At 42.7% G+C, this 19,529-nt stretch overlaps 1 protein-coding gene across 1 annotated transcript in view; it reads left to right on the top strand.

Moving 5' to 3' along the window:
* Positions 1-658: 658 nt before the first annotated feature.
* LOC110504413 (janus kinase and microtubule-interacting protein 1) overlaps positions 659-19,529 on the top strand; it is a 51,342-nt gene continuing 32,471 nt past the window's right edge. The window contains exon 1 of the mRNA XM_090219479.1: positions 659-1,060. The gene's annotated coding sequence lies outside the window, so the exon portion shown is untranslated. The remainder of the gene's footprint in view (positions 1,061-19,529) is intronic.

The following is a 19,529-nucleotide window of genomic DNA, read 5'->3' on the forward strand; positions in this document are numbered from 1 at the left end:
TCATTCAATATACATTTAACATATTACAATTTAGGCTATGTGTTACAGCACTACTTTTGGTGTCCCCCTCAGGAATTGCTCTTGAGAAAATGTCATGTAATTGTCCCCTCCAAAGTTGATATCAGATTTTCGCCCCTGATCCTTTCTGAATTTAAAAGTAATCCTCGAAGTATTTCAAAAGTATCTGTAATCCGATTACAATATTTTAGCTGGTAACGTAACGGATTAGTTACCGTTTTTGAAATCCGCGCTCGAATCCCCGAGCTGATAAGGTAAAAATATGTCGTTCTGCCCCTGAACAAGGCAGTTAACCCACTGTCCAGGGGCCGTCATTGAAAATAGTGATGTGTTCTTAACTGACTTGCCTAGTTAAATAAAAGGTCAAATCAATTATAATATTAAATAAAACAAATCGCACATTTCCTAGTTCTGACTAACACATGAACCCGACATCATAGGCTACTATCCAGTCTTAAAAGCTGGGGAGCGTTCAGCAGGACGTTTTGAACGTTCAGATATACGTATGTTGGGTCTATGTAGAACAAATATGCCTCTCCGGTATAAGGAGCTCTATTCACGGCATTTCTATCTGCAACGTTCGAAAACGTTTGGCAACTGAACGTGGCCTTGGGACGCTGGATGAAACGTTTTGAAAGCCGACGTCATGTGTAGGCGTGGCGTGTGACAGCGTGCCGGGTGTGCCTCGAGAAACCCACAGCAGAACAGTAAATCCAGTCTGGCCACCACGTTAACGTTTTAGTGGAATTTAGCCTACATTTTGCTCAACGTTACCCTCTGCTGCTAGTTAAAAAGGGGTTAATTAATAGCAGGCTATTTGAGAGGATAAGTTTGTAACTTACCTGCCCGACTGCGAAAAAAAGAGAACGCCCAGCTGCACAGCATCTCTCAAATCGAGGTGAGGTGTGCGCTCTCTCTCTGACTGATGCCGAGGCACCGCTGCCGTAGTGGATGAGAACCAGTACACCAGAAACGTTTGACATCTCTGTCGGAGCCCCAAACAGACAAGGCTACCTCCCACTTGATGACAGACGACATTTAAGTAAGTGTATATGTTGGCCAGTTGGTCAGCCCCACAGCTCTGCTGGCTTATAAATGTGTGCTACCTGCGCAAACTCTGACAGGCAGGCAGACTGGATTCTACAGAGAGCGACGTCCTCTGATATCGAGGTAGTGCTGGCATCGCCTCGCTGTATGGATACATGCGTTTACATTGTATCTTCTGTACAGAGTCCGTGTAAATCACTGTCTAGGCTGCGGATGTTGCAACACGACCATAATAGTATTAAATACTGTTCTTCAACTTTTTAGAGACCGGCATATCGGTCATGATGCTGTGGTCTGCAGTCGGTGGCGGTTAGTAGCTGATGTGCTGGTGACATGTCCATCTCCAGCTACAGATGTTGAAAAATAAGTTGTAATTTATGGGTCTGGACTGTAGCCAACAACGGCTTGTTAAGGTTGTGTATTACAATGGCTAGTAGCCTATATGACATTGGTGCATGGCATATGGTAGCAAGGCAAAATACACCCGATCATTAGTTAGGCTTTAACATGCTCGTTATGTTGCCCATGGATCACCAGCCACAGTCGGTTAGCTACGGGGTGGAAATGACACGAGCACCCGTGGGGCGTGATCCTCAGACCGGGCAGCGCGCTCGAGACTGGTATTTTGCGTGTGCGTATTTGCACGTCATGGGCTGTGCTCTTCATCATGGCACCCACCCATGGCCAATGGTGGAACATTGTGTTTTTATCAGAATGACAGCCTACTACTGACTGATGTGGACACCGGCCTGATGGTGGGTTTGTACAGAGCTCCACACAGCCGAGGGTGTGGTTGGACACACATCCCAGCCAGCCTGTCAGACCAGCGGCGTAACCCCCCCCCCCAAATCTCCCAGGCATTCGGGATGATTTGACAGCTCATTAGAGTTGGCCGAAAGAAAAGAACGTCTCTGCCGGGTCCCTGACAGTAGCCTGCACCCCTCCACCACACTGTCGAACAGGTTTAGTGTTTGTCGAGAGTGAGACTAGCCTACACTACAGTACTGTACCTACACTACAGTACTGTACCTACACTACAGTACCTACACTACAGTACTGTACCTACACTACAGCACTGTACCTACACTACTGTACCTACACTACAGTACTGTACCTACACTACACTACTGTACCTACACTACTGTACCTACACTACAGTACTGTACCTACACTTCACTACTGTACCTACACTACACTACAGTACCTACACTACAGTACCTACACTACTGTACCTACACTACACTATGGTACCTACACTACACTACTGTACCTACACTACAGTACTGTACCTACACTACACTACTGTACCTACACTACTGTACCTACACTACAGTACTGTACCTACACTACACTACTGTACCTACACTACAGTACAGTACCTACACTACTGTACCTACACTACACTATGGTACCTACACTACACTACTGTACCTACACTACAGTACCTACACTATACTACAGTACCTACAGTACAGTCCCTACAGTGCTGTACCTACACTACAGTACTGTACCTACACTACAGTACTGTACCTACACTACAGTGCTGTACCTACACTACAGTACTGTACCTACACTACAGTACCTACACTACTGTACCTACACTACTGTACCTGCACTACAGTACCGTACCTACCGGGGAAGCCAAGCCAGAAAAAAATACACATTACAACAATATGATCTGTGATAATTGCGTTGTTTGCTCTATAACTTATTCAAATGCCTTGCGACCGTGATATATGCCTAAAGGCTAAAGCCGAGTCAAAATGAAGACAGTGGCAGAATAAATTCAACCACCCCTTTGTTTCATTACAAAACGGGAGAGCAACCTGTCTGGTGAAGTCCACAACGCATATTACATGTAACAAACAGTTACATGACCTGCAGCATGGTAAAGAAAGTTCATGTTTCTGACATTTTCAGACAACTAAATAACTATTGATTTAGTACCATGGAGAATTACTGCAAGTTGCAAAGAAAACAGGAGCAGCCTCCACTATTCCAGCCTCACTTCTGCTTAGTCTAATACAGTCACAACTAAAAGATACCAGAAATAATTTAGTCCAATCAATATAAACTAAATATAATGTGGCTTCCATGGTTCTGATTTGTGTGTTTGTGTGTTCATGCAAGAGGAAAATACATATTGACTCGCTCTACTTCAAATCAAATGTTATTGGTCACATACACATGGTTAGCAGATGTTAATGCGAGTGTAGTGAAATGCTTGTGCTTCTAGTTCCGACCATGTATGTCATCTAACAATTTCACAACAACTACCTTATACACACAAGTGTACTTGTAGGGAAACGCCAATGCCCTCCTCTCGTTCATGTTTATGAAACGTCTCTGACTCTGTCATACAGTACACACATTTATTTCTGTTGACCTACTGTAGGCCGCTAAAATGCTTGCTCGCTAGCCTAACTTCCTTTTCATGGGCAAAGTTAGCAAGTTTACATTAGCCTTCTACATCTAGCTACATACTGAACGTGCGTCCCGTAATGTATTTTATGGTTGGATGAGTTGGCCGAAAGAATCGCCATTTTAATCATTGGCCAGTACAGATAATTAAGTAAAACCATAAATCCATCCATGGCTAATTTAGGAAAAGGACCATTTGAGCTAGCCAGCCACCGGAGTACAACAACACAACGAGATTCAACAATTCAAGTTGTTTCTATTGATGACGTATTTCTCTGTGATAGGAGTGAAGCCAACTCCGATCTGGTAAAAAGAAAATCTAACTGGTTTCTCTTGACACTTTTTTTCACAGTTGAGCTCGCTCCGTTTAGCTCAATGCCGACGGGCTGTTATTTTATAGGCCAAATGCTCGCTGGCTTCCGGTTGGATTCAATGCTACGAGCAGCAACAATGTCATACTCTTTATAACCAGATAGCGTCAGATATATGGCCTACACATACTTAGACAGAGGGGCGCTGCTTCTCCGGTGAGATACATTCAGCCTCCTGCGAATTGAAGGAAAATGATGAAAACATACATTATCTTATGTTTTATTTTTTCTTGGAAGCCTAGCTTCTCTTGGCATCCATGAGTTTATGCCACTGATGATTTCTCCAAGTGGACACACTACATATGTGGCGTGCTTACATCATTATTGATGGAGGATCGCAGGTGCTTTGAGTGTGTGTGTGCACATGGGGATGAACCCAAATGTGCCATCAGGTTGACTTTTTCCTAATTGGATTGTGGTACGGAAACATCGACCTAGAATAGGGCAACATCTTTAGGGCAACATCTGCCTGCCCTAGACTGTTTGCTCTTTCCTCCTCCCCTAACTCACCCCTTCTCCTCTAACCCTCAAGCTCCTGACAGTAGTCGCCCCTTCCCTGTTATCCCTGCCCTTCTAATACATTTAGTATTGCCCTGCTCCGCCTTCCCTCCCTCACATTTCACACGGAGAAGTACTCTCTCCTTGCTTTCAATGCTGGGTCTGTATCCCTGTTCCTCACCTCTGACCTCCTAGCCCTCTCTCCTTAGCCTTGAGAAGGGTTAGAGGTAAGAGAGACCCTCCTAGAAGTAGTTTAATGAAAGCAGTGATGGGTTTCACACCCACAGATAGTCAGGCAGCAGTGTGGAGTGGACATTTAGCCCAGTGCTTTCAGATTGTGAGATGGAGAGGGGGGGGGGGGGGGGGTGAGAAGGGGGAGATGGAGATAGAGAGAGAGAATGAGAGAGAGGGCGAGGCTTAACGAGATTACTGGATGCCCTATCATCTGTGTGTGAGGGGATGAGGAGGGGCGGCTACTGCTGACACACACAGCCAGACACCGATAGACAGACACACACAGATAGACAGACAAACACACACAGACACAGATAGACAGACAGTCACATGATGGTCCTACCAATGAGCACCCAACCGCTGCCTATTAACACAGAACAGCCACACCTCTGCTGTACGATCGCACCCTCTCCTATATAAGTCCCATCCATTGCTGCATCACATTCAGCATAGTAGTACTTTAAATAGACTGCATGATTAGTGTTGAGCCCTGCGCCCCCTCCCTTCACCAAACACTGCAGCGCCCATCATGACTTGGACTGTTGTGATTATAGAGTTGTTTGTATACATGGTTGCTGTGTGTGAATGACTAGACGGTAGTTATGTGTTTGTATTGGTCCAGTCATTGTGTGTGAACTTGGCTGTTAGTGTGGTGTATGGGTACGGGATCATTTTATCAGAGTATTGTGTGGTTTTGACAGTATTATGGTTGTTTGTTGTTTTGAGTGAGTAGCATTGCAATTATGGTGTAGTTGGGTTTCGGTGTGGTGTGTGTGAACTGGATTGCTGTTATGTTTTCTTGCCACATTACCCTGCTCTGCAGTTACCCAACCTCCCAGCCACTTAACCATAGCCAGTGGTGTAAAGCACTTAAGTAGTACTTTAAAGTATTTTTTACTTAAGTCTTTTTTTTGTATTTTATATTTTTGACTACTTTTACTTCACTACATTCCTAAAGAAAATCATGTACTTTTTACTCCATACATTTTCCCTGACACCCAAAAGTATTAGTTACAATTTGAATGCTTAGCAGGACAGTAAAAATAAGTGTTGGAGTGTTCCCCTGGCTGTCAAAAAAAGTTAGCATTTACTTTTACTTTGTACTTTTACTCAAGTATGACAATTGAGTACTTTTTCTACCACTGTACTTAAGTACATTTTACTCAAGTAATATTTTACTGGGTGACTTTCACTTTTACTTGAGTCATTTTATATTAAGGTATCTATACCTTTACTCAAGTATCACAATTGAGTCCTTTTCCACCTCTGACCATAGCCCTGTAGTTACCCAATCTTCCAGCCACTGAACCGTAGGCCTATCGTTACCCAACCTCCCAGCCACTGAACCATAGGCCTATCGTTACCCAACCTCCCAGCCACTGAACCGTAGGTCTATCGTTACCCAACCTCCCAGCCACTGAACCGTAGGCCTATCGTTACCCATCCTCCCAGCCACTGAACCGTAGGCCTATCGTTACCCAACCTCCCAGCCACTGAACCGTAGGTCTATCGTTACCCAACCTCCCAGCCACTGAACCGTAGGCCTATCGTTACCCAACCTCCCAGCCACTGAACCGTAGGCCTATCGTTACCCAACCTCCCAGCCACTGAACCGTAGGCCTATCGTTACCCAATCTTCCAGCCACTGAACCGTAGGCCTATCGTTACCCAACCTCCCAGCCACTGAACCGTAGGCCTATCGTTACCCAACCTCCCAGCCACTGAACCGTAGGCCTATCGTTACCCAACCTCCCAGCCACTGAACCGTAGGCCTATCGTTACCCAACCTCCCAGCCACTGAACCGTAGGCCTATCGTTACCCAACCTCCCAGCCACTGAACCGTAGGCCTATCGTTACCCAACCTCCCAGCCACTGAACCGTAGGCCTATCGTTACCCAACCTCCCAGCCACTGAACCATAGGCTTATCGTTACCCAACCTCCCAGCCACTGAACCGTAGGCCTATCGTTACCCAACCTCCCAGCCACTGAACCGTAGGCCTATCGTTACCCAACCTCCCAGCCACTGAACCGTAGGCCTATCGTTACCCAACCTCCCAGCCACTGAACCGTAGGCCTATCGTTACCCAACCTCCCAGCCACTGAACCGTAGGCCTATCGTTCCCCAACCGTAGGCCTATCGTTACCCAACCTCCCAGCCACTAAACTGGGGCCTGGAGTCTGGCCGGACCTGTTCTGTAAATCCACAGTCTGCTCGTTCTCTCGCTCTCTGCTGCAGCTTTTATCACAGCACAACCTGCTGAGACCACAGACTAGTGTACGTGTAAGAATCCTGTTGGGAAGTAATGTACAGTATGTGTTGAGTGTGCATCCTTCCTTCCTTCCTTCCTTCCTTCCTTCCTTCCCTCCCTCCCTTCTCCCCTCCCTCTTATAGGTTAATTCCCAGCCCAGACAGTGTGGGGTGTAGTATTTGTGTATAAGGGTTTGTGTTATGTGTACTTATTGGATTTTCTCTCGCTGTCTCACTTCAGTCACTTTGGTTAAGTTAATGTTTAACCCATCTCTGTCTGTGTATGTCTGTGGGCTCTGTTCTGCAGACTGGCCATCTGTGTTTGGTCATGAGCTCTCAGCTCCAGGCCAGTCTAAAGGCATCTGCCTTCACTGCTGCACTACTATTGCACTGAACTTATCAGATTATAGCTGCTACAGTCATTTCTGTAGTGTGGAAATACACCTTTACTACAATGTAGTACAGAGTAGTACAGAGTACACTATGTCAATTATGGTACCACAATAAAGGCCCACTCAGTACAATGTAGTGTTAACCAAAGTATAGGCCTCAGGGGTGGAAGGCTCCGGAAGGAAGGTGTGTTGTAAATAATACCACATTGTCTGGCGTAGGTTCAGGTTGGTCGTTTGGCCCAGCCGGTTCTGCTCGGGTTCTGGGTTCTCCTGTGTGGTGAGTATCAGTACTGAGGCATAGCTTCAGTTGTTGGTGAGACTGAGAGGCAGTGTCTGGGACTCACATCTGAACTTCTGATGGTAGTGTTTTGGGAATTTGTTCTGTCAGTTCCTAGTGTTTTGGGTATTTGTTCTGTCAGTTCCTAGTGTTTTGGGTATTTGTTCTGTCAGTTCCTAGTGTTTTGGGTATTTGTTCTGTCAGTTCCTAGTGTTTTGGGAATTTGTTCTGTCAGTTCCTAGTGTTTTGGGTATTTGTTCTGTCAGTTCCTAGTGTTTTGGGAATTTGTTCTGTCAGTTCCTAGTGTTTTGGGTATTTGTTCTGTCAGTTCCTAGTGTTTTGGTTATTTGTTCTGTCAGTTCCTAGTGTTTTGGTTATTTGTTCTGTCAGTTCCTAGTGTTTTGGGTATTTATTCTGTCAGTTCCTAGTGTTTTGGGAATTTGTTCTGTCAGTTCCTAGTGTTTTGGGTATTTGTTCTGTCAGTTCCTAGTGTTTTGGGTATTTGTTCTGTCAGTTCCTAGTGTTTTGGGTATTTTTTCTGTCAGTTCCTAGTGTTTTGGGTATTTTTTCTGTCAGTTCCTAGTGTTTTGGGTATTTGTTCTGTCAGTTCCTAGTGTTTTGGGTATTTGTTCTGTCAGTTCCTAGTGTTTTGGGAATTTGTTCTGTCAGTTCCTAGTGTTTTGGTTATTTGTTCTGTCAGTTCCTAGTGTTTTGGGTATTTGTTCTGTCAGTTCCTAGTGTTTTGGGAATTTGTTCTGTCAGTTCCTAGTGTTTTGGTTATTTGTTCTGTCAGTTCCTAGTGTTTTGGTTATTTGTTCTGTCAGTTCCTAGTGTTTTGTGTATTTGTTCTGTCAGTTCCTAGTGTTTTGGGAATTTGTTCTGTCAGTTCCTAGTGTTTTGGTTATTTGTTCTGTCAGTTCCTAGTGTTTTGTGTATTTGTTCTGTCAGTTCCTAGTGTTTTGGGAATTTGTTCTGTCAGTTCCTAGTGTTTTGGTTATTTGTTCTGTCAGTTCCTAGTCTTTGTGTATTTGTTCTGTCAGTTCCTAGTGTTTTGGGTATTTGTTCTGTCAGTTCCTAGTGTTTTGGGTATTTGTTCTGTCAGTTCCTAGTGTTTTGGGTATTTGTTTTGTCAGTTCCTAGTGTTTTGGGTATTTGTTCTGTCAGTTCCTAGTGTTTTGGTTATTTGTTCTGTCAGTTCCTAGTGTTTTGGTTATTTGTTCTGTCAGTTCCTAGTGTTTTGTGTATTTGTTCTGTCAGTTCCTAGTGTTTTGGGAATTTGTTCTGTCAGTTCCTAGTGTTTTGGTTATTTGTTCTGTCAGTTCCTAGTGTTTTGTGTATTTGTTCTGTCAGTTCCTAGTGTTTTGGGAATTTGTTCTGTCAGTTCCTAGTGTTTTGGTTATTTGTTCTGTCAGTTCCTAGTGTTTTGGTTATTTGTTCTGTCAGTTCCTAGTGTTTTGTGTATTTGTTCTGTCAGTTCCTAGTGTTTTGGGAATTTGTTCTGTCAGTTCCTAGTGTTTTGGTTATTTGTTCTGTCAGTTCCTAGTGTTTTGTGTATTTGTTCTGTCAGTTCCTAGTGTTTTGGGAATTTGTTCTGTCAGTTCCTAGTGTTTTGGTTATTTGTTCTGTCAGTTCCTAGTCTTTGTGTATTTGTTCTGTCAGTTCCTAGTGTTTTGGGTATTTGTTCTGTCAGTTCCTAGTGTTTTGGGTATTTGTTCTGTCAGTTCCTAGTGTTTTGGGTATTTGTTCTGTCAGTTCCTAGTGTTTTGGGTATTTGTTCTGTCAGTTCCTAGTGTTTTGGGAATTTGTTCTGTCAGTTCCTAGTGTTTTGGTTATTTGTTCTGTCAGTTCCTAGTGTTTTGTGTATTTGTTCTGTCAGTTCCTAGTGTTTTGGGTATTTGTTCTGTCAGTTCCTAGTGTTTTGGGTATTTGTTCTGTCAGTTCCTAGTGTTTTGGGTATTTGTTTTGTCAGTTCCTAGTGTTTTGGGTATTTGTTCTGTCAGTTCCTAGTGTTTTGGTTATTTGTTCTGTCAGTTCCTAGTGTTTTGGTTATTTGTTCTGTCAGTTCCTAGTGTTTTGTGTATTTGTTCTGTCAGTTCCTAGTGTTTTGGGAATTTGTTCTGTCAGTTCCTAGTGTTTTGGTTATTTGTTCTGTCAGTTCCTAGTGTTTTGTGTATTTGTTCTGTCAGTTCCTAGTGTTTTGGGAATTTGTTCTGTCAGTTCCTAGTGTTTTGGTTATTTGTTCTGTCAGTTCCTAGTGTTTTGGTTATTTGTTCTGTCAGTTCCTAGTGTTTTGTGTATTTGTTCTGTCAGTTCCTAGTGTTTTGGGAATTTGTTCTGTCAGTTCCTAGTGTTTTGGTTATTTGTTCTGTCAGTTCCTAGTGTTTTGTGTATTTGTTCTGTCAGTTCCTAGTGTTTTGGGAATTTGTTCTGTCAGTTCCTAGTGTTTTGGTTATTTGTTCTGTCAGTTCCTAGTCTTTGTGTATTTGTTCTGTCAGTTCCTAGTGTTTTGGGTATTTGTTCTGTCAGTTCCTAGTGTTTTGGGTATTTGTTCTGTCAGTTCCTAGTGTTTTGGGTATTTGTTTTGTCAGTTCCTAGTGTTTTGGGTATTTGTTCTGTCAGTTCCTAGTGTTTTGGTTATTTGTTCTGTCAGTTCCTAGTGTTTTGTGTATTTGTTCTGTCAGTTCCTAGTGTTTTGTGTATTTGTTCTGTCAGTTCCTAGTGTTTTGGGAATTTGTTCTGTCAGTTCCTAGTGTTTTGGTTATTTGTTCTGTCAGTTCCTAGTGTTTTGTGTATTTGTTCTGTCAGTTCCTAGTGTTTTGTGTATTTGTTCTGTCAGTTCCTAGTGTTTTGGTTATTTGTTCTGTCAGTTCCTAGTGTTTTGGTTATTTGTTCTGTCAGTTCCTAGTGTTTTGTGTATTTGTTCTGTCAGTTCCTAGTGTTTTGGGAATTTGTTCTGTCAGTTCCTAGTGTTTTGGGAATTTGTTCTGTCAGTTCCTAGTGTTTTGGTTATTTGTTCTGTCAGTTCCTAGTGTTTTGTGTATTTGTTCTGTCAGTTCCTAGTGTTTTGTGTATTTGTTCTGTCAGTTCCTAGTGTTTTGGGAATTTGTTCTGTCAGTTCCTAGTGTTTTGGTTATTTGTTCTGTCAGTTCCTAGTGTTTTGGGTATTGCTTCTGTGTGATGCTTGACTGTTTGGAGCATTTGGGCGAGTTCAAAAGGGAAGCCTCTTGGAAAAAATAAATACAAAATTGACCAGTATTCTGCCACTGTGTACTCTGTTTAGGGCCAAATAGTGCTCTCGCTCTGTGTTGTGAAAGTCCTCAGAAGTATTTCCTCATTAAGTCACCTTCTCCAACTCTGTTGTGTAATTAAGCCCTTTGTTGTGTTTGATAAGCAGATTGTCTCATTTTAACTAGCTAGACCTCAGAGGAGCTGTTCCGTCTTTCGCACTGGCTCCCTTTCATACAACTGACTGATTAAACATGGAACCATGATCACATGATTGCTATAAATAGAGTGTGTGTGTGTATACACTAGTGGGTGTATGAATTAGTTGTGTAGACCAGTGAGAGTTATGGCTCTGTTAATGCAGAGGATTTGATGGTAATGGTTCTATATTACAGGTAGTCTCTCTCACGGAATAGGTTTTTAGAGACCTATTCAAATCGAGGTCAAATAACTCCATATGGTTGGATGAGGTCTGTCTATGTGTCACGTTGTATAAAGACAGGTGCAGGAATAATAAAACATTGTTTTTTCTCTACCCAAAATAGTGTACGTCATGAACATGACAGAGAACGAAGCCCAAAACAAACACGTACATATAAACTAGAGATCGACCCATTATGATTTTTCAACGCCGATACCGATTATTGGAGGACCAAAAAAAGTCCAGCAAAACACAAGAAAATGGGAAAACCGTGACACACAGACGTGTAAACACGTATATCAAACAATCCCGCACAACCAGTAGGTGGGCCTGCTGGATAATAAAGCCCAACCAATCAGCCTAAAATGAACACAGGTGAAACCAATAAACAGAAAGGGGGAATAGGGATCAGTGGCAGATACCCACCACCCGAACTGGAAGGGGAGCCACCTTCGGTAGGACTTGTGACAGTACACCCCCCCCCCCCCCCCCCCCCCCCCCCCCCCAACGCGCGGCCCTCGCAGCACAATAAACAGCGCAATGCTTGAAGCATTATGAAGAGCTGCTGGCAAACACGTGTTGATGTTTATGGTTTGGTACACATTGGTGCAATTGATAGTGCTTTTTTCGCGAATGCGCTTGTTAAATCACCCGTTTGGCGAAGTAGGCTGTGATTCAATGATAAATTAACAGGCACCGCATCAATTATATGCAACGCAGGACAAGCTAGATAAACTAGTATTATCATCAACCATGTGTAGTTAACTAGTGATTATGTTGAGATTGATAGTTTTTTATAAGATATGTTTAATGCTTGCTAGCGCCTTAACTTGGCTCCTTGCTGCACTCACATAACAGGTAGTCAGTCTGCCACGCAGTCTCCTCGTGGAGTGCAATGTAATCGGCCATGATCGGTGTCCAAAAATGGAGATTACTGATTGTTATGAAAACTTAAAATTGGCCATGCCGATTAATCGGTCGACCTCTACTATAAACTCAGAAAAAAAATAAAAGTCCCTTTTTCAGGACCCTGTCTTTCAAAGATAATTCGTAAAAACCCAAATAACTTCACAGATCATCATTGTAAAGGGTTTAAACACTGTTTCCCATGTGTGTGCAATGAACCATAATCATATTTTATTTATTTATTTATTTTTTTACCTTTATTTAACTAGGCAAGTCAGTTAAGAACAAATTCTTATTTTCAATGACGGCCTAGGAACAGTGGGTTAACTGCTTGTTCAGGGGCAGAACGACAGGTTTGTACCTTGTCAGCTCGGGGATTTGAACTTGCAACCTTCCGGTTACTAGCCCAACGCTCTAACCACTAGGCTTGATTAATTAATGAACATGCAACCGTGGAATGGTCGTTAAGACACTAAGAGCTTACAGACGGTAGGCAATTAAGGTCCCAGTTATGAAAACTTAGGACACTAAAGAGGCCTTTCTACTGACTCTGGAAAAACACCAAAAGAAAGATACCCAGGGTCCCTGCTCATCTGTGTGAATGTCCCTTAGGCATGCTGCAAGGAGGCATGGGGCCTGCAGATGTGGCCAGGGCAATAAATTGCAATGTCCGTGCTGTGAGACGCCTAACACAGCACTACAGGAAGACAGGACAGACAGCTGATCGTCCTCATCCTGACATGACCCTCCAGCATGACAATGCCACCAGCCGTACTGCTCGTTCTGTGCATGATTTCCTGCAAGACAGGAATGTCAGTGTTCTGCCATGGCCAGCAAAGAGCCCGTTGAGCACGTCTGGGACTTGTTGGATTGGAGTGTGAGGGTAAGGTGCATTCCCTCCAGAAATGTCTGGGAACTTGTAGATGCTTTGGTGGAAGAGTGGGGTAACATCTCACAGCAAGACCTGGCAAGTCTGGTGCAGTCCATGAGGAGATGCACTGCAGTACTTAATGCAGTACTTAATACACCAGATACTGACTGACTTCTGATTTTGACCCACCCCCCCCCCCCCCCTTGTTCAGGGACACATTATTCAATTTCTGTTAGTCACATGTTCAGTTTGTCTCAGTTGTTGAATCTTATTATATTCATACACATTTTTACACATGTTACGTTTGCTGAAAAAAAACGCAGTTGACAGTGAGAGGATGTTTTCTTTCTTCTGAGTTTATATGACACAGGGCTGTAACCCAAACAAAGAGTGAGGTGTAAACCTCTAATAAATACACTGGACGAGACCCGTAATAACAATACACGGGACGAGACCCGTAATAACAATACACGGGAAGAGACCTGTAATAACAATACACTGGAAGAGACCTGTAATAACAATACACTGGACGAGACCCGTAATAACAATACACGGGACGAGACCCGTAATAACAATACACGGGAAGAGACCTGTAATAACAATACACTGGAAGAGACCTGTAATAACAATACACTGGAAGAGACCTGTAATAACAATACACGGGAAGAGACCTGTAATAACAATACACTGGAAGAGACCTGTAATAACAATACACGGGAAGAGACCTGTAATAACAATACACGGGAAGAGACCTGTAATAACAATACACGGGAAGAGACCTGTAATAACAATACACGGGACGAGACCTGTAATAACAATACACGGGACGAGACCCGTAATAACAATACACGGGACGAGACCCGTAATAACAATACACGGGAAGAGACCTGTAATAACAATACACTGGAAGAGACTTGTAATAACAATACACTGGACGAGACCCGTAATAACAATACACGGGACGAGACCCGTAATAACAATACACGGGAAGAGACCTGTAATAACAATACACGGGACGAGACCTGTAATAACAATACACGGGACGAGACCCGTAATAACAATACACGGGAAGAGACCCGTAATAACAATACACGGGAAGAGACCTGTAATAACAATACACTGGAAGAGACCCGTAATAACAATACACTGGACGAGACCCGTAATAACAATACACGGGACGAGACCCGTAATAACAATACACGGGAAGAGACCTGTAATAACAATACACTGGAAGAGACCTGTAATAACAATACACTGGAAGAGACCTGTAATAACAATACACGGGAAGAGACCTGTAATAACAATACACTGGAAGAGACCTGTAATAACAATACACGGGAAGAGACCTGTAATAACAATACACGGGAAGAGACCTGTAATAACAATACACGGGAAGAGACCTGTAATAACAATACACGGGAAGAGACCTGTAATAACAATACACGGGACGAGACCCGTAATAACAATACACGGGACGAGACCCGTAATAACAATACACGGGAAGAGACCCGTAATAACAATACACTGGAAGAGACCCGTAATAACAATACACGGGAAGAGACCTGTAATAACAATACACTGGAAGAGACTTGTAATAACAATACACGGGAAGAGACCTGTAATAACAATACACGGGAAGAGACCTGTAATAACAATACACTGGACGAGACCTGTAATAACAATACACTGGACGAGACCCGTAATAACAATACACTGGAAGAGACCCGTAATAACAATACACGGGAAGAGACCTGTAATAACAATACACTGGAAGAGACTTGTAATAACAATACACGGGAAGAGACCTGTAATAACAATACACGGGAAGAGACCTGTAATAACAATATACGGGAAGAGACCTGTAATAACAATACACGGGAAGAGACCTGTAATAACAATACACAGGAAGAGACCTGTAATAACAATACACGGGAAGAGACGCGTAATAACAATACACGGGAAGAGACCTGTAATAACAAGTGCACACTAACACGGTAACACGCAAGCCGATACAAGAGAGCACAGGTACTCACAAGACCAACGGACATGGAACAATAATCAGCAAGGACAATGGGGAACAGAGGGCACATATATACACATACTAATCAGGGAGAATGTGCGTAATGAGACAAGACAGTCCGGGTTGGGGGTAATCATCCAGTTCAGTGATGCCTAGAAGGCGGGTGACGTAGACCTCCGGAGCTGGTGAACGGAATGAGCAGCAGTACTGGGGGAATCCGTGACACTATGTAAACGTTAACCCTCATGGGTAGGTTTGAGAGAGTTCTGCTACTATGAGTGGTATTTAGTGTTAGTTTGTCCTTTACCCTCATAAAACAGCACAGCTTCCAATATTACATTCCTGCTTTTCATGGGACCTTTGGAACATCTGTTCCAGGGATGTGAGGTGGATGTCTTTGATGTTTTACTAGGCTTACCAAGGAGGGGAACCCCTCCCCCATGTGTTACTGGGTTTAATTTCCGTCTAAAACTTGGGCTGGATTCCATTATGAAATTTGTTTGCCCTTTTCCTTTGACTTAGTATAGTAGTCGACAACCTATTGAAGGCTTCCTACTGTTGTCTGTTGTCTTGTGTTTTTAAAGAACATGTAGGGTCACTTCCAGAGGGAGGGGTTTAGACGAGGGGATGAGTAAAGCTGTCAACAAAGAGACAGTCACTACTTGAGCCTTGTCATTCACATTCCAAAACATAGATTAGGAAATGTGCTTGGAATTCATATCGACAAATCCACCCTGCAATTGGCCACTAATTAAAGTACACCCATAAACACACATTGAGCTACCGGCTGAGACATGCTTCTCTTCCTGTTGGTATTGATTGCGCAAACAATTGATTCAACAAACATAGGATGCCCCTTCCCTTGAAATATGAGCTTAGCTTCTGGACTCATTCTGGTGAGGAATGAATGAATGAATGAATGTATTTGTGTTAGTGTAATTCAATGCTAGTTTTAATAGATATTAGTCTGAATAGATGTTAGTGTTAATAGATGCTAGTGTTAATACAGTATATCACAAAAGTGAGTACACCCCTCACAGTTTAGTAAATATTTGAGTATATCTTTTCATGTGGCAACACTGAAGAAATGACACTTTGCTACCATATAAAGTAGTGCGTGTACAGCTTATATAACAGTTTCAATTTGCTGTCCCCTCAAAATAACTCAACATACAGCCATTAATGTCTAAACCGCTGGCAACAAAAGTGAGTAGACCCCTAAGTGAAAATGTCCAAATTGGGCCCAATTAGCCATTTTCCCTCCCCGGTGTCATGTGACTCGTTAGTGTTACAAGGTCTCAGGTGTGAATGGGGAGCAGGTGTGTTATATTTGGTGTCATCGCTCTCACACACTGACTGGTCACTGGAAGTTCAACATGGCAGTTCAACATGGCACCTCATGGCAAAGAACTCTCTGAGGATCTGAAAAAAATAATTGTTGCTCTACATAAAGATGGCCTGGGCTATAAGAAGATTGCCAAGACCATGAAACTGAGCTGCAGCACGGTGGCCAAGACCATACAGCGGTTTAACTGGACAGGTTCCACTCAGAACAGGCCTTGCCATGGTCGACCAAAGAAGTTGAGTGCACATGCTCAGCGTCATATCCAGAGGTTGTCTTTGGGAAATAGACGAATGAGTGGGACCAGCATTGCTGCAGAGGTTGAAGGGGTGGGGGGTCAGCCCATACGCCGTACACTGCATCAAATTGGTCTGCATGGCTGTCGTTCCAGAAGGAAGCCTCTTCTAAAGATGATGCACAAGAAAGCTCGCAAACAGTTTGCTGAAGACAAGCAGACAAAAATGTGAGGGTGTACTCACTTTTGTGATATACTGTAGATGCTAGTGTTAATAGATGCTAGTGTTAATAGATGCTAGTGTTAATAGATGCTAGTGTTAATAGATGCTAGTGTTAATAGATGCTAGTGTGAATAGATGCTAATGTTAATAGATGCTAGTGTTAATAGATGCTAGTGTTAATATATGCTAGTGTTAATAGATGCTAGTGTTAATAGATGCTAGTGTGAATATATGCTAGTGTGAATAGATGCTAGCGTTAATAGATGCTAGCGTTAATAGATGCTAGCGTTAATAGATGCTAGCGTTAATAGATGCTAGCGTTAATAGATGCTAGCGTTAATAGATGCTAGCGTTAATAGATGCTAGCGTTAATAGATGCTAGTGTTAATAGATGCTAGTGTTAATAGATGCTAGTGTTAATAGATGCTAGTGTTAATAGATGCTAGTGTTAATGGATGCTAGTGTTAATGGATGCTAGTGTTAATGGATGCTAGTGTTAATAGATGCTAGTGTTAATAGATGCTAGTGTTAATGGATGCTAGTGTTAATATATGCTAGTGTTAATGGATGCTAGCGTTAATAGATGCTAGTGTTAATAGATGCTGGTGTTAATAGATGCTAGTGTTAATAGATGCTAGTGTGAATAGATGCTAGTGTTAATGGATGCTAGTGTTAATAGATGCTAGTGTTAATGGATGCTAGTGTTAATGGATGCTAGTGTTAATAGATGCTAGTGTTAATAGATGCTAGTGTGAATAGATGCTAGTGTGAATAGATGCTAGTGTGAATAGATGCTAGTGTGAATAGATGCTAGTGTGAATAGATGCTAGTGTTAATGGATGCTAGTGTTAATGGATGCTAGTGTTAATATATGCTAGTGTTAATAGATGCTAGTGTGAATAGATGCTAGTGTGAATAGATGCTAGTGTGAATAGATGCTAGTGTGAATAGATGCTAGTGTGAATAGATGCTAGTGTGAATAGATGCTAGTGTGAATAGATGCTAGTGTTAATAGATGCTAGTGTTAATGGATGCTAGTGTTAATATATGCTAGTGTTAATGGATGCTAGCATTAATAGATGCTAGTGTTAATAGATGCTGGTGTTAATAGATGCTAGTGTTAATAGATGCTAGTGTTAATGGATGCTAGTGTTAATGGATGCTAGTGTTAATAGATGCTAGTGTTAATAGATGCTAGTGTTAATGGATGCTAGTGTTAATATATGCTAGTGTTAATGGATGCTAGCGTTAATAGATGCTAGTGTTAATAGATGCTGGTGTTAATAGATGCTAGTGTTAATAGATGCTAGTGTGAATAGATGCTAGTGTTAATGGATGCTAGTGTTAATAGATGCTAGTGTTAATGGATGCTAGTGTTAATGGATGCTAGTGTTAATAGATGCTAGTGTTAATAGATGCTAGTGTGAATAGATGCTAGTGTGAATAGATGCTAGTGTGAATAGATGCTAGTGTGAATAGATGCTAGTGTTAATAGATGCTAGTGTTAATGGATGCTAGTGTTAATATATGCTAGTGTTAATAGATGCTAGTGTGAATAGATGCTAGTGTGAATAGATGCTAGTGTGAATAGATGCTAGTGTGAATAGATGCTAGTGTGAATAGATGCTAGTGTGAATAGATGCTAGTGTGAATAGATGCTAGTGTGAATAGATGCTAGTGTTAATAGATGCTAGTGTTAATGGATGCTAGTGTTAATGGATGCTAGTGTTAATGGATGCTAGTGTTAATGGATGCTAGTGTTAATAGATGCTAGTGTTAATAGATGCTAGTGTGAATAGATGCTAGTGTGAATAGATGCTAGTGTGAATAGATGCTAGTGTGAATAGATGCTAGTGTTAATAGATGCTAGTGTGAATAGATGCTAGTGTGAATAGATGCTAGTGTGAATAGATGCTAGTGTGAATAGATGCTAGTGTGAATGCCTCTCCACTCTGCTCTGTGACACTGATGTTTAGGCCAAGGTATGTATAGTTTGTGTGTTCTAGTGCAATGATGTCTATATTGAATTTGTATTTGTTTTTTTCTCTCTCTCTGTCCCTCTCGCTCTCTCTCTCTCTGTCCCTCTCGCTCTCTCTCTCTCTGTCCCTCTCTCTCTCTCTCTCTCTCTCTCTGTCTCTCTCTCTGTCCCTCTCTCTCTCTCTCTCTCTCTCTCTCTCTCTGTCCCTCTCTCTCTCTCTCTCTCTCTCTCTTTCTCTCTCTCTCTCTCTGTCCCTCCCTCTCTCTCTGTCCCTCCCTCTCTCTCTCTCTCTCTCTGTCCCTCCCTCTATCTCTCTCTGTCCCTCCCTCTCTCTCTCTCTGTCCCTCCCTCTCTCTCTCTCTGTCCCTCCCTCTCTCTCTCTCTGTCCCTCCCTCTCTCTCTCTCTGTCCCTCCCTCTCTCTCTCTCTCTCTGTCCCTCCCTCTCTCTCTCTCTGTCCCTTCCTCTCTCTCTCTCTGTCCCTTCCTCTCTCTCTCTCTGTCCCTTCCTCTCTCTCTCTCTGTCCCTTCCTCTCTCTCTCTCTGTCCCTTCCTCTCTCTCTCTCTGTGCCTTCCTCTCTCTCTCTCTCTCTCTGTCCCTCTCTCTCTCTCTCTCTCTCTGTCCCTCTCTCTCTTTCTCTCTCTCTCTCCCTCTCTCTGTCCCTCTCTCTCTTTCTCTCTCTCTCTCTCTCTCTCTCTCTCTCTCTCTCAACAGACAACTTTTTCACTCTTTCTATCTTCAAATCTCTATCTCCACTTCTCCCTCCCTCTCCAGCTCCCCCTCTCTCTCTCCATCTCTTCCT

The sequence above is a fragment of the Oncorhynchus mykiss genome, chromosome 25, assembly GCF_057628025.1.
Source record: "Oncorhynchus mykiss isolate SJ-2025 chromosome 25, ASM5762802v1, whole genome shotgun sequence".
NCBI lineage: Eukaryota > Metazoa > Chordata > Actinopteri > Salmoniformes > Salmonidae > Oncorhynchus > Oncorhynchus mykiss.